Below are 15,711 nucleotides of genomic sequence, written 5' to 3' on the forward strand. Positions count from 1 at the left end.
CTCCTCCAATCGGCTATAGACCTGCTGGAGTGTCGCTGACGTCCCCTCTGAATATAATGGCCGCACTCAGATGTCTGCACCAGCTCCGGGCAAACCTGTTCCATCGGCTCAGCAACTGACTGGGACCCAGCTGGGTCCTCGGATCCAGAAGTCCTCCGACTGCTGTCTTGCTGGGTATTACTGTCTCCACCTGAAGTGCATCTGCAACTGTGTGGTGCTCACCAGCCTGTGCCCCAGAAGCCTGACCACTAACGTTGCCCACCGAGGTGCATGTCTCTGCACTGGTGGAGGGTGGGGATGACAGCTGGGACGCATCTATGGTGGCAGCCTCGGAGCCGTCCTCCGAGGTGATCCCATGGGAGGCCCGGGGGGGAGGGGGGGGGGGATCCACTCTGCATGGGCCTGCACCGTCGGCTGGAGGTCCTGCCGGAGAATGAACACATAGTCAGTGGGACGGATGGGTCAGTCTGCATGGCATTAACAACTCAGGTGTGACTGGTCATCCAGGTGGGGCCCAATGGATCCTCACCTCTGTGGCATGTGCCAACCTCTGCATTGGTGAACGCTCTGTCCTTGGCCAACCTCATAACCTCCAGGGCCCGTTCCTCGGCGGTGGTGAGATTCCTGATGGCCGCATGCCGCCGTCAGTCTGGGCCCTCTGTCAACGTTTGTAGAACAACCTTCCCTGCGGCGAGACAGAAATGGCATCGTTAGCGCGCGCATAGTTCACCGTGGGAACGGGAGGGGGAACAGAGGGTTGGGACGGTGGTTCGCATGGGGGTGGGATGGTTTTGGGGGGGTCCCTGTGCCAGCTTACATGTGCGGTCATTGACCTTTTGGCATGGGGGCCTGTCCTCCTCACCACACTTCCCAAACTGACGGCCGCTCCCACTTCATCCCGGGCAGCACTGGCTGCCCTGTGGCTCACCCTCGGGGATTGTTGGGGGATTAGGACAACCCTCCTGGCCCAGGTCACCATCTCCAAATCTTGGGGCCAATCCTCTTGGTGCCATGACTGTGAGCTGAGTGGGATTGGCTATGCAAGAGCTGTTTAAGTGCTGCTTGACCTGGTCAGCGAGGGGTGGCGTGTACAGTCCGGCTGACCTGGCTGGCGAGCCATGATTCATGGCATGAAGCACGTGGGGCCTCCTTAAGTGGACAAATTAATGCTGTATTGCGGTGCCAGGCTCACTGGGCTCGCCGGGCTGATCACTGGGAAGTTTGCGACAGTTCCCACTCACTACCACATTTTGAAATCTTTCCAGTGAATTTCACCCACAATGTCAGGTCAGCATGTTGAATGAATCAATGAAATGATATTTATATAGCTCTGTAGGAGTCAACCAAGATCAGATGGGACTAATAATCTATGTTTATATATCTACACATACCTTGCAACTGCTTGCAACTTCTGGTTGACATAATTTTGGACAATAGAAGAACTTCCATTTATATAGCTGTTTTCATGGCACCCCGAAGAATTCCACAACCAACTTACAATGAGGGAAACATGTTAGTCAATTTGCTGTCTCCAAAAAGCAATGAAATAATTGACCATATCATCTTTTTTTGGTGGTGCCAAGGGATCTTTGATGTCCACTGAAGAAGTAGACAGGTCTTCAGTTTAATAACTCATCCTAAAGACAGCATTTCAAACAGTGCAGTGCTCCGTCAGTATTGCAATGAATCAATATTTTATGCTGCAGAGTAGAACTTGAAGCTTAACTGGCTCAGGGACAATAGTATTACCAACAAACCAAAGCTGACGGTTAAAACAGAAAAGATAGATTCCAACGTTTTACATTGTGTATTCAATATCAGAACAGTATGCCCAGCATTTTCTGATTTTATTACTGTGTCATCGTGACAATTACAAACAAGCAAAACCTGTTAGCTGAAGAACCAATGTTTATTGCACTTTATATTCATTAGCATTAAGTGGGGCATCTGTAGCTCTCCAGTAAATAAATACAAGATCATTCACATTAACTTTATGAATTCGGCTTCTTGAGACCAAATTGCAGACGCAATTTTACTCTGGGCAAATTGGATGACAAAATCATGATAATAATTATGAAGCCAGAAATTACTTTATCTTGATTTAGAATTATTGTGAAACATTTTACTCAGCACAAAGATTTGTCGCACATTGTGTATACCAAGTAACGCAATAAATATTTCTCATAAAAATATACAGAAAAGCGAGCAAAATCACTGATATAGTGGCTAGGCAGCTGGTTTGTGATGCAGAACAAGAGCAGCAGCGCGGGTTCAATTCCCATACCAGCTGAGAATTCTGAATTCTCCCTCTGTGTACCCGAACAGGCGCCAGAATGTGGCGACTAGGGGCTTTTCACAGTAACTTCATTGCAGTGTTAATGTAAGCCTACTTGTGACAATAATGATTATTTACATATACATTTTTACACACATTCAGGATGTCTCATTGCTGTAAAAGTGTAAACACTGTATTTTGACAGATTCAAAAAATGCTTATATGTTAACATACACAATTGAAACTATGTGTACAAACATTTCTAATAAGAATTTCCCCTATGTAAATAGTTGCTTGTCATGGTGTAATTGCAGATTTCCTGCCACTAGGTAGCACTGTTGAGAATTTGCCCAAGTCCAACGCCCATTTTATTTTTTCTCTTCATTTTCCTTTCTGCGCAAGTGAACTTGATAATTTCATAATTCTCAGAACTATATGAATCAGATGCAACAGGCACACAACACTCCTGCCCCCATGTTGTTCACAATGTATTACTGAGGTCACTTCTCCCTTGCTTACACAGAATCTCAAGATGTTCCTGTTACTTCTGGGTCTTCAACATGCTTTCTCTTTGAGTTCCTCACAACCTTTTCCATCTCTCTGTAATCCACGGAACATCTCCATGATGGTTTAATTGTGGGTTTTAGATATTAAGATATTAATTCTATTTATTTTACTTTACTTATTTGTCAACTGTGACTTAGTTGGTAGCTTCTCTCACCTCTGAGTCACAAAGCTCCACGTTTAAGCCCCACTCGAGAGCAAAAAACAAAGCTGATACTCCCCTGCAGTACTGATGGAGTGCTACTCTGTCAGAGGTGCTGTCTTTCAGGATGAGATGTTAAACTTAGGCCCTGTCTACTCTCGCAGGTGAACATAAAATGCCGTGGTTTTTTTTCAAAGAAGAGGAGGGAAATTGTCCCTGATATCCTGGTCAATATTTATCCTTCAATCAACATCAAAAAAACACATTATCTGGTCATTATCTCATTGCTATGTGTGGGAATGTGTGCACACAAAAAGACTGGCACCAAGCCGAGATTACAACAGTGTCTACACTTGTCTGCAAAGCACATTGAGACGTCCGATGTTTCTAAAAATGCCACATAAATTCAAGATTTTTGTTTTTTTATTAAAAATTGTTAAATTTCCCTGGATTTTGTCAGTCTGCCTCTGAAAGCTGCATGTTCCAACATATGTTAGCTAATATAAGATAGATGTAACAGATTTATTGAAACAAATGAGCCACTTGATAAATCCAGTGATGTGACCCAGTACCTTGATATTGGGGGACAGGTAAAATCACCACGAAGCAATGGCACAGGAGGTCACACCACAGTGAAATTGAATTTGAGGTGCTCGTTATTGAATACTGAAGGGGGGAATGAACCTTGTTGAGTAGCGAAGGTTTACGTTCCATCCACATTCTGCCAGGTAGCAGAAGGCATGGGCCAACACCTTTAGAAGGATGAATCATTGTTTTAAATAGTTACAGAGTTGCCGACAATTGTCAATTACTTTCTCCTTGCAAGTGCCTTGTAGTTTCACAAACCTCCTGCAGATGAGAGATTAGACAGATGACCTTTCTGAAAGCATACTCAATCCTGTTCTTCAGCAGGTCACTAAAGCACACAGTAGCAAGACAATGGTCTACCTCTGATTTTCTGGATTCAATTATACCGATAAAAAAACTGTATGTATATATAAAATATGCATGCATTGTATATTCTAAATAAAGAGGTAGTTCTAACTGCATCGAATTATCCAGGAAACACTGGATTACAAATACAATATTTATTTAAGTTCCATTCACGCACAGTATTTCACTGAAAAGGACCGATGTTTGATGCTGCATGTATTACTACTGAAATAATGGACTTTGCTGTTTGTCACACTATGTTTTGTCCTCTTATGTTTATTGTGTCACCCACTCCATATGTTGGCAACAGTCCATAGCTGCTCCAATCCTGAATTTCAATGTTTAATTCATTCTATTTCTTTTAAAAAGCCACTATTCGCTTGATGCAGAATTACAAGCAGAAGCATATTATTGAATAGAATGAATGAGGCCTTTTTTTAACATCCTATAAGATTTGGAATCCTTTTTGTTTACATGGGTTGTACATGAGTTAAAATATAAATGAGGAAATCCACATTATAAACAGCAAATGGTCCAGCATTAGGAATGATCAATAAATCCCTACAGTGCAGAAGGAGGCCATTTGGCCCATCGGGTCTGCGCCGACCCTTCGGAAACCCCCCCCCCCCCCCCCCCCCCCCCCCCCCCCTTTAACCTAACCTGCACATCCCTGGAAACTAAGGGGAAATTTAGCATGGCCAATCCGCCTAATCTGCACATTTGTGGACTGTGGGAGGAAACCGGAGCAGCCGGAGGCAACCCACACAGACACGGGGAGAACGTGCAGATTCCACACAGACAAGGCTAGAATCAAATCCATGCTAACCTCTGTGCCACCACGATGCCCATTACAGTACTACCTATGTAATTCACCTTTATATCAAATTAAAGTGCAAAATATTTTAAAAAGCACATCTTATTTTCTGTAATCTATACACAGTGTGAAAGGGAACTAGAACTTTTTAGATAACTCAATTACTCATACCATGTGGTGCTAAATTGAATAGATCACTGTGATCCCTGGTTTTATTTCTAGTCCACGCTCAATTAGTTGATTACAGTCACAAGATATATGGAATATGAGACTTGCTGGTCTAGAAATGAGAGCACACTTAATCATGCTGTAACCCAGTGTTGGGCACATTGCATGCACTCAGCAAGGCCAGTGACCAGACCTCAGTAAATTGAGACTCAATGACCAGCCCACCACCAGTGCAAAAGACAAAGCTGCCTTGTTTACAAACATCTTCAGTTTGAAGTGTCAAGTGAGTGATCCTTTCCAGTCTCCTCTAGATACTATGTCGTGCTAAAAACCCAAGACACAAGCTCAGCTGTTCCACTAAAGTTAAATGGGATCAGAAGGAAAATCACTTATGGCTGGAGTAATAACTGGCACGAAGGAAGGTGGCTGTGGTTTTTGGAGACTAATCATCTCAGTCCCAAGACATCACTGCATTCCTCAGGAAACCCTCGGGTGTTCTGCAGTGAGTGATTCAGTTCTTGTCTCTGCAAAGCTTCTGCTACTAGGCACTAGCTTGCCTGGACACAGCTGCAACAACATGAAAGTCTATTTACAACATCCAAGACAAAGCAATAAACCTAGAACGTGTTAGAAGTACTCAGCAGACCAGGCAACATCTGTGGAGCGAGAAACTGATGTAATGGGACAGATTTTATTGTTGAGCATGGTTCTGACAGCGGATTCATTTCCAGGTCATGACTCCACATGCCCAAACTTTTTTGTGCCATTTGAGCAATGAACCACAAACGTGTGGGAATGCTGAGGAATTACAGTTGGCAGACAGATGTCGGTGTCAGTAGCTCAATTGAAAACACCATCTTTAAGGACAGACTGCAGCCTTCATACTGGCTGAACACGAAAAATAATTTAGAGGTTCAGCAGAAGGCATTGTGTGGAGAATTTGAAGGAATGTGAGGAAGAATTGTTCCTCGGTTTAGTGACACCTTCCTGGAGTTGCACCAGCGGGCAGGTCCTTCCCCCAGAGAACGGAAGAAGGAGGGCAGACAGCCTCACGTTTCAGATGGTGAACTTCGAGCACCCCTTCCTTCAATGTAGGCTGTCAGTTCAAGAGTTCTGCTTTCAATTTGTAATGATTTTCATTGTAGATTCATTCAGGTCTCTGCACAACTATGCAGTTTTTATGGAGAAAAAGAGAGACAAAAGAGAGTAGGTCCTTTTCTCTGAGAGTCCAGGAGCCAACTGCTCTTCCTTGGTTCTCAGAAAATCATCCCATTGGAGTAGGATCCAGTCGCCACCTATGACCGGGCAGAATATGGCCTTTTGGCTAATTCATTGGCCATCAGTCAACCAATCAAATGGAGTCCTGCCGACCTCTCGGGTGCCGTAAAGTTTGAGTTCTGCTGTCCGGAAGCTAGCACAGTGTTCTCTTTTGTACCTTTTGACTTCCTCACTTCCCCTATTCGACTTAAAGGTATATGTCCATTAAGCATCCATGGATCAACAAGGTCCCTTACAATATTGTATTCAGGTACACAGTGAGTCAGTAAGGTACATAATTAGGAAAGGCACTAGTGGCATAGGACAATGGGGGAATATAACATTAAGAATAGCATAATTATGACCAGGAGTTACATATTTGTAGGGTGGCATGGTGAAAAATGAAAATGAAAATCGCTTTATTGTCACGAGTAGGCTTCAATGAAGTTACTGTTAAAAACACCTAGTCGCCACATTCCGGCGCCTGTCCGGGGAGGCTGGTAAGGGAATCGAACCGTGCTGGTGGCCTGCTTGGTCTGCTTTAAAAGCCAGCGATTTAGCCCAGTGAGCAAAACCAGCCCCTGGTGGTGGATTGGTTAGCACTGCTGCATATGATGCTGCGGACCTGAGATCGCTCTCAGCGCCGGGTCACCATCCGTGTGGAGTTTGAACATTCTCCCCGTGTCTGCGCGGGTTTCACCCCCACAACCCAAAGATGTGCAGCTTAGGTGGATTGGCCACGCTAAATTGCCCTTTAATTGGAAAAAAATAATTGGGTACTCTAAATTTATTTAAAAGAAGAAAAAAAAAACACATTTATGGAAAGTGAATAAAATAGGAGATGAGGGTGAAGTAAATGTTTTCCTCACCATGATGGAGCCAGATGCTTTTGAGGTGGTGTCGAACCTATTTTGTCCAGGATACCCCAGTACTAGGAACTATTCTAAAATTCATGGGAACCTGGACTCATATTATGGCACAAGCCAAGAATGAGATCGCATCAAGCAAAGGCAATGGGCTGGTGTGAAAGGAGGCCAGAGCCATGGAAATGGCAGAAGGAGATGGGCAATAAATGTGCAACAAATGCTGAACAATGGGCAGTAGATGTTGGCCAAGCCAGTGACACCCGTATCCTGTTGTTGGTCATTCTGGGTGAGTGTGCTTAACTCTCAATTTGGCTCTGTTTCTGTTCTAAGCTCTGGAGTCGCCAGGTGTCGTTAAGACACCGCCACAAGCTTCAAGGTGAAGTTCAAAGTAATAAAACCATACACCAATTAGTAAGTCCAAACAACTGAGTTTATTATAATACAATTATAATAACTACCCATGCACATGCTAAAAGGATTAAACTTATTCCTACCGCTAAAACGAATACTTATCTCAAAGGAACTGCTGGGTCAGGGAACAAGGCCTCTTGCTCTGCTCTAATCTGCAGACTTCAGGTTGGTATCAATTAAAAAGGTGTCAGGAGTGCCTATCTCTGGTAGCGGTCGTTGGGAGGCACTTACTTGTTGGTGGCTGCTGTCCGAAGGCTGGATCAGAAGACTGAACCATGTGTGGGACCTGTCTTTTATAGGTCCCAGGGGATCCGCGCCCCTTTGGGAGGACTCCCTTACCTGCTTGGAATCGATTGGGTCTCTTCCCAATCGATATGTTTGAACCCCCCAATCACGGGGCAGTTCCTCGGTCACTGGGGCGGTTCTTGGGACTTATTGTTTTGGGCTTCTCTGGCGTCGAAAGGTCTGGCCTTCCATTCAATGTATCGATCTGTGTTTAACTTGTTTCCATTGTATCTGGGGATCGCCCGGTATCGCCTCATTAGTATGTTAACTGGTTTCTTTTCACAGTGCTGTCTGGTTTCTACAGCAGTCAAAACTGGTTTCTGCAGCCGTCCCAATATATAATCGCTTTGCAAGCTACTTGCTTTACAACATGTCCATTTTCCCTGCATTCCTTGCGATCTTCCATTTTGTGTTGGGCAGTGGCCACCCCAGGTGGCTATACTGTGAAATAATTTGTAAAATATAGTTGATTTAAAGAAAGGAATACCATCCCTAGTGGCAGCTTGGCTTCAGCGATGGGTGTTGATTTTGATGGCCCATCAGTGTGATATTAAATATTTTTAAAATCAGCCTATCTTGCAAAATATATTCTTTCAAGATTTCCCATGATTGAATCATTTTTAGCAACTAAGTTTGAGTTAACATGGATATTTTTACGTGCACAAATAACATACCAGTGCCTGCCAAGGAAATTAGTGAAGAAACGCGCAAGGATGTGATGCTCAGTGAAGTGCTCAATTGTGTCATGAATAGTTGGCCTAAACACCACGAAGATGAGAAATTGAAGGAGTATTCCACACATAGAAATTAACTGAATGTAATCAAGGTTGTCACCTGTGAGGTTTAAAACTCATTATTCTGACAGGGTTTAGAGACTGATTCTTAGAGGAACTTCATCAAGAGAAAACAAGAATAGGCCATATGAAAAAGTAGACAGAAGCCATTTTTGATATTTAAAGGTAGATGCAGGTATTGAAGACTTCGTGAAAAGTTGTGAAGTGTGTCTCAGAGTGAGAAATGATCAAATCAAAGCTCCTTTCATTCCATGGTCAAACACAAGAAAACTATGGGAACCAGTATACATAGATTTCTTTGAAGTGGAAGGGAAGGCTGTGGTCGTATGGCTAGAGAGATCATATTACCGGAGAACCAAGCTGCTATTGGGACAGCAGCCTCACTGCCCATTGGCCCAGTCAAGTCATGTGCCTCTCTGCCAATTGTTTGTGGCTGGTCATGTGACTCCCCGCCAATTGGCTGAGAGGTTGGTAGCTCCGCCTACAAGGCGGGGTATAAGAGCTCGTACTGGCTGGCAGTCGGCCTTTCTCTGTATGACCACTGCCAGGCTCACATCTAGCGTATTAAAGCCTGTTGTTTGGAACTTCACTACGACTCGAGTCCAATTGATGGTGCATCAATTTAATACACTAGACTTTGAAAATGGAACTATGGATTAAGCCAGAATGCCTCCGGATCAGCCCGCATGCTGCAAACGCGTCAGCAACTTTTAAACATTGGCTGGCATGCTTCAACAGCTACCTCACTACTACAGAAAATCAAACAAAAAATGAGCAGAAACTTCAGATCCTCCACTTGTGCGTGGGCACCGCCGTTTACTCGATGATAGAGGACGAACTGGACTATGATGTCGCCATGGATCTACTAAAAGGACATTTCATCAGGCCAGTAAACCAGGTCTATGCGCGGCACCTCCTGGCAACAAGGCAACAATTCCCCGGTGAGTCTCTCGACGAATTCTATCGGGCCCTCATTGTCCTGGGGAGAAATTGCGCCTGCCCGCAGGTCACTGCTGCGGAGCACACCAAACTCTTGATTAGGGATGCCTTTGTGGCGGGCATGCAGTCACCCCAAATACGACAGAGACTTTTAGAAAAGGACACTCTCAGCCTCACTGAGGCACGGACCCTTGCATCCTCCTTGGAGGTCGCTGACCGCAATGCGCGCGCATATGCCCCCGGCCGCGCGGCAGCCTCGTGGGCAGCGTGGCACACCCCACTCGCCCCCACCGACTCAGACCCCCAGACCTGCACTGCAGGATTCCCAGGCAAGCCCGCGGGCCCCCGCTGCTATTTCTGCGGGCAGGCCAAGCACCCCCGCCTGTGCTGCCTGGCCCGCACTGCAGTCTGCTAGAGCTGCGGCAAAAAGGGCCACTACACGGCTGTCTGCCTCTCCAAGTCGGTCGCTGCCATTCCAGCAGGGCCCCCCCCTGCACTCCTCTAGGGCCCCGTGCGGCCCGCAGACCTCGCTGCCTCCACCCCCCACTGCCACGAGTGATCCCGGATGCCGCCATCTTGGGCCCCCGATGCCACGTGTGGCCTGCGGGCGCCGCCATTTTGGGCCCCCGACTCCATGTGTGACCCCAGGGCGCCGTCATTTTGTTCATCCCCCACCACGTGCGGCTGACAGGTGCCGCCGTCTTAGATCGGCACGGAGGACCCCGCAAGCGATTACTCCATATTGGATGACGACTCCGGGTTCCTGCCACGACTCGCCTCGGTGACACTGGATCAGTCACGGCCCCGCACGCTTTCCACGGCGACCACACAGATCCACCTCAACGGTCGTGAGATTAGCTGCCTACTGGACTCCCGGAGCACAGAGAGATTCGTCCACCCCGACACGGTAAGACGCTGCGCGCTCCCTGTTCACCCAGTAAAGCACAAAATCGCTCTGGCATCTGGTTCGCACTCCGTCCAAATCACCGGGTGCTGCGTGGCGGACCTCACGGTCCAGGGGAGGGTTTTAAAAAACTATAAATTCCTCATCCTTCCCCGCCTCTGCGCACCGGCACTTCTTGGACTGGACTTTCAGTGCAACCTGCAGAGCTTAACTTTTAAATTTGGTGGCCCTATTCCCCCCTTACTGTCTGCAGCCTCGCGTACCTCAAGGTTGACCCCCCTTCCTTGTTCACAAACTTCACCCCGGATTGCAAACCTGTCTCCACCAGGAGCAGACGGTACAGTGCCCAGGACCGGACCTTCATCAGGTCCGAGGTCCAAAGGCTTCTGAAGGAGGGGGTCATAGAGGCTAGCAACAGTCTCTGGCGAGCACAAGTGCTGGTGGTTAAGACTGGGGAGAAAAACCGTATGGTCATCGATTACAGTCAGACCATCAACAGGTTTACGCAACTGGACGCGTATCCTCTCCCCCGTATCTCCGACCTGGTTAACAGGATCACGCAGTACAAAGTTTTTTCCACGGTGGACCTTAAGTCCGCCTACCACCATCTCCCCATCCGCACGAGTGACCGAAAGAACACTGCGTTTGAAGCGGATGGGCGACTCTACCACTTTTTAAGGGTTCCTTTTGGTGTCACGAATGGGGTTTCGGTCTTCCAAAGGGAGATGGACCGAATGGTTAACCAATACGATTTACGAGCCATCTTCCCGTATCTCAACAATGTCACCATCTGCGGCCATGATCAGCAGGACCACGACACCAACCTCCGCAAATTCATCTGAACCGCAATACTCCTTAATCTCACACACAATAAGGATAAGTGCGTGTTTGGCACCGACCGTCTAGCCATCCTCGGCTACGTAGTGCGTAACGGAGTGATAGGCCCCGATCCCGAACACATGCGCCCCCTAATGGAACTCCCCCTTCCCAGATTTCTTGGGATGGTTTACATCAGGAGAAATGTTATACTTATGTATAAAGTTTCAGGTATAAACAATGTATCATTTATAATCTATTTAACTGATCTAATAAAAGGTATTTACACTGGAAGATACAGATTGTGAAAACCCACAGTGCAGGTGACGTCTTGCATACACCTCATTTGACACTGTGATATGAATGAAAAATTTGAGGCAAAATTTGCAGTATTGAGCTTCTTACCTGCTGTGTGCAGATGTTGCTAGTGCTGGAATGGTTTGTGCAGAATTCACCTTGAAGTTTACAGTTGTCGTCTTCCAGAAACGACAGGGATAAAGCTTGTCTTTGAGCAATGGTGTAAAATGAGTGATACAGAGTTGTGGGTGGCACAGTGGTTAGCATTGCTGCCTCAAAGCCCCAGGGACCCTGGTTTGATTCCAAACTCGGGCGACTGTCTGTGTGGAGTTTCCACACTCTTTCGTGTCTGTATGGGTTTTCTCCGGGTGCTCCAGTTTCCTCCCACAGTCCAAAGATGTGCAAGTTAGGTGGATTGGATATGCTAAATTGTCCCTCAGTGGGGTTACAGGGATAAGGGGAATTGGGCCGAGGTTGAGGTGCTCTTTCAGAGGGTCGGTACAGACTCAATGGGCTGAATGGCCTCCGTCTGCACTGTAGGGATTCTATGATTCTACTGTAGTGTGATTTACGTCTCTGCCAATTTTTATTTCCATTGACTTGAAAATGAACAAATCATACTCTACTTTTGATTATATTTGGATTTTATTGGCTATCTTTTTTTCTAACTGTGGTAAAAAAGTTTTAGGCTTGTTTCAAATAGAGAACATTTGAATAATTTATGCCATACTGCCATGAGCCAAGTAATCCAGAGACCCAGGTTCAAATCCCACCATGGCAGATGCTGGAATATGAATTTATTAGAAAAATCTGGAATAAAAAGTCTCATGATGGCCATGAAATCATTGCCGATTGTCATAAAACCCATCTGACTCACTAATGTCCTTCAGGGAAGGAACTCTGCCATATTTACCTGGTCTGGCCTACATGTAACTCCAGATTCACAACACTGTGGCTGACTCTTAAATTCCTTCTGGAATGGCCTAGCAAGTCAATCAACCATATCAAACCGCTGGCGCCAAAATTGAGAGCTGTCCCACAGACTAGTCCAGCAACAGCCTGACATAGTTATACTCAAGGAATCAAACCTTACAGATAATGTCCCAGACACCACCATCACCTTTCCTGGGTATGTCCTGTCCCAACAGCTGGACAGGCTCAGCATTGTGGTATACAGTCAGGGGGGAGTTGCCCTGGAAGTCCTCAACATCGCCCCCTGACTCCATGAAGTCTCATAACATCAGGTTAAACATAGTCGAGGAAACCTCCTGCTGATTACCACATACCATCCACCATCAGCTGATGAATCAGTACTCCGCCATGTTTAACACCACATGGAGGAAGTACTGAGGATGTCACGGGTGCAGAGCATACTCTGGCTGGGGGACTTCAATGTCCATCACCATCGAATGGCTCGGTAGTACCTGTACAGATCGAGTTGGCCACGTCCGAGAGGACATAGTTGCTACACGAGGTCTGCTGTAGGTGGTGAGGGAATCAAAAAGAGGGAAAACATTCTCAACCGTATCCTCATCATATTGTCTCCCACAAATGCTTCTGTCCATGAGGGTATCAGTAGGAGTGACCATCGCACAATCCTTGTGGAGACAAATTCCCATCCTCACAGTGACAAAACCCTCCATTATGTTGTGTGGCACTACCACCATACTAAATGGGATAGATTTCAAACGGATCTAGCAACTCAAGACTGGCTAACCATGAGGCACTGTGGACCATCAGCAGCAGCAGAGTTGTGCTCAACCACAATTTATAACCTCGTGGCCCGGCATATCCCTCACTCTACTATTACCACCAAGCCAGGAATCAACCCTGGTCCACCAAGCCAGGAGTCAACCCTGGTCCACCAAGCCAGGAATCAGCCCTGGTCCACCAAGCCAGGAATCAACCCTGGTCCACCAAGCCAGGGATCAACCCTGGTCCACCAAGCCAGGGATCAACCCTGGTCCACCAAGCCAGGGATCAACCCTGATCCACCAAGCCAGGGATTAACCCTGGTCCACCAAGCCAGGGATCAACCCTGGTCCACCAAGCCAGGGATCAACCCTGGTCCACCAAGCCAGGAATCAACCCTGGTCCACCAAGCCAGGGATCAACCCTGGTCCATCAAGCCAGGAATCAACCCTGGTCCACCAAGCCAGGGATCAACCCTAGTTCAATGAAGAGTGCAGGAGGGCAGAACCAGGCATAAAAAATGAGAAGTCAAATTAGTGAAGTTACAACAGAGGATTAGTTGCATGCCAAACAGCATAAGCAGCAAGTGATAGACACAGCTAAGCGATTCTGCAACAAATGGACCAAATCTAAGCTCTGCAGTGATGACATATCCAGTCATGAATGCTAATTGAAAATTAAACAACTCACTGGAAAATGAGGCCCCACAAATATACCCACCCTCGATGATGGGTGGGTGCAGAACATCATTGTAAAAGATTTGCAACAATTTTCAGTCAGAAGTGCCTGAATGGATGATTAATCTTGGCATCCTCTGGAGATCCCCAGCATCATAGCTGCCAGACTTCAACTAATTCAATTCACTCCACGTGAAATTAAGAAATGGCTGAAAGTACTGGACGCTGCAAAGGCTATGGGCCTGACAACATTCCAGAAATAGTACTGAAGATTTGTACTCCAGAACTTGCCACACACCTAGCTAGGCTGTTCCAGTACAGCTGCAACACCAACATATAGCTGGCAATGTGGAAAATTGTTAAGGTATCTCCTTACACAAAAAGCAGGACAAATCCAAGCCGGTCAATTTCCATTCCATTAGTCTATTCCCAATCATCAGTAAGATGATGGAAGGAGTCATCAACAGCGCTATCAAGCGGCATTTTGTAAGCAATAACTGGCTCAGTTTGGGTTCCACTGGAGCCACTCAGCTTCTGATCTCATTATGAACAGAGAACATACAGTGCAGAATGAGGCCATTTGGCCCATCGAGTCTGCACCAACCCACTTAAGCCCTCACTTCCACCCTATCCCCATAACCCAATAACCCCTCCTCACCTTTTTGGACAATAAGGGCAATTTATCATGGCCAATCCACCTAACTTGCACGTCTTTGGACTGTGGGAGGAAACCGGAGCACTCGGAGGAAACCCACGCAGACACGGGGTGAATGTGCAGACTCCGCACAGACAGTGACCCAGCGGGGAATCGAACCTGGGACCCTGGTGCTGTGAAGCCACAGTGATATCCACTTGTGCTACTGTGCTGCCCTATTATAGCCTTGGTTCAAACATGGACAGAAGAGCTGAACTCCAGAGGTGAGGTGAGAGTGGCTGCCCGTGACATCAAGGCAGCATTTGACTGAGTGTGGCATCAAGGGGTCTTCGCAAAACTGGAATCAATGAAAATCAGACAGAAGACTCTCCTCTAGTGGAGTCATACCCACCACAAAAGAAGATGGTTATGGCTTTTGGAAGCCAATCATCTCAGTTCCAGGACATCACTGCAGGAGTTCCTCAGGATAGACTCCTGGGCCCTACCATCTTCAGCTGCTTCATCAATGAATGTCCACAAATCATAAGGTCAGATGTGGGGCTATTCGCTAATGATTGCACGGTGTTCAGCACCATTCACAACTGATACTGAAGCAGTCCATGTCCAAATGCAGCAAGATCGGGCAATACCCAGGCTAGGGTTGACAATTTGCAAGTAACATTCTTGCTGGGGAGGGTTTAAACTAATGTGGCAGGGGGATGGGAACCGATGCAGGAAGTTGGAAGGTAGTAAAACAGGGACAGAAGCAAAAGGAAGTAAGGGGAAAAGTGCAAGGCAGAGAAGACATAGTCAAAAATCTAAAAGGGCGACAGTACAAGGTACAGTGACTGAGGGGAGCTCAGTGAATAGGCCCAGTAATACTAAAAGGAATAAAACTAGAGAAGTTAAGATTCAAAACAGAGGTAAAAAAACCAACATAAGTGTACTTTACCTGAATGCTCGTAGTATTCGGAATAAAGTAAATGAGTTAATGGCACAAATCATCGTAAATGACTATGATTTAGTGGCCATTACTGAAACATGGTTAAAGGATGGTCACGACTGGGAGTTAAATATCCGAGGGTATCAAACTATTCGAAAGGACAGAATGGATGGTAAGGGAGGTGATGTTGCTCTGTTATTTAAGGATGACATCCGGGCAATAGTAAGGGATGACATTGGTGCTATGGAGGATAAGGTTGAATCCATTTGGGTGGAAATCAGGAATAGTAAGGCGAAAAGG

Source organism: Scyliorhinus canicula, chromosome 1 (assembly GCF_902713615.1).
Source record: "Scyliorhinus canicula chromosome 1, sScyCan1.1, whole genome shotgun sequence".
Lineage (NCBI taxonomy): Eukaryota > Metazoa > Chordata > Chondrichthyes > Carcharhiniformes > Scyliorhinidae > Scyliorhinus > Scyliorhinus canicula.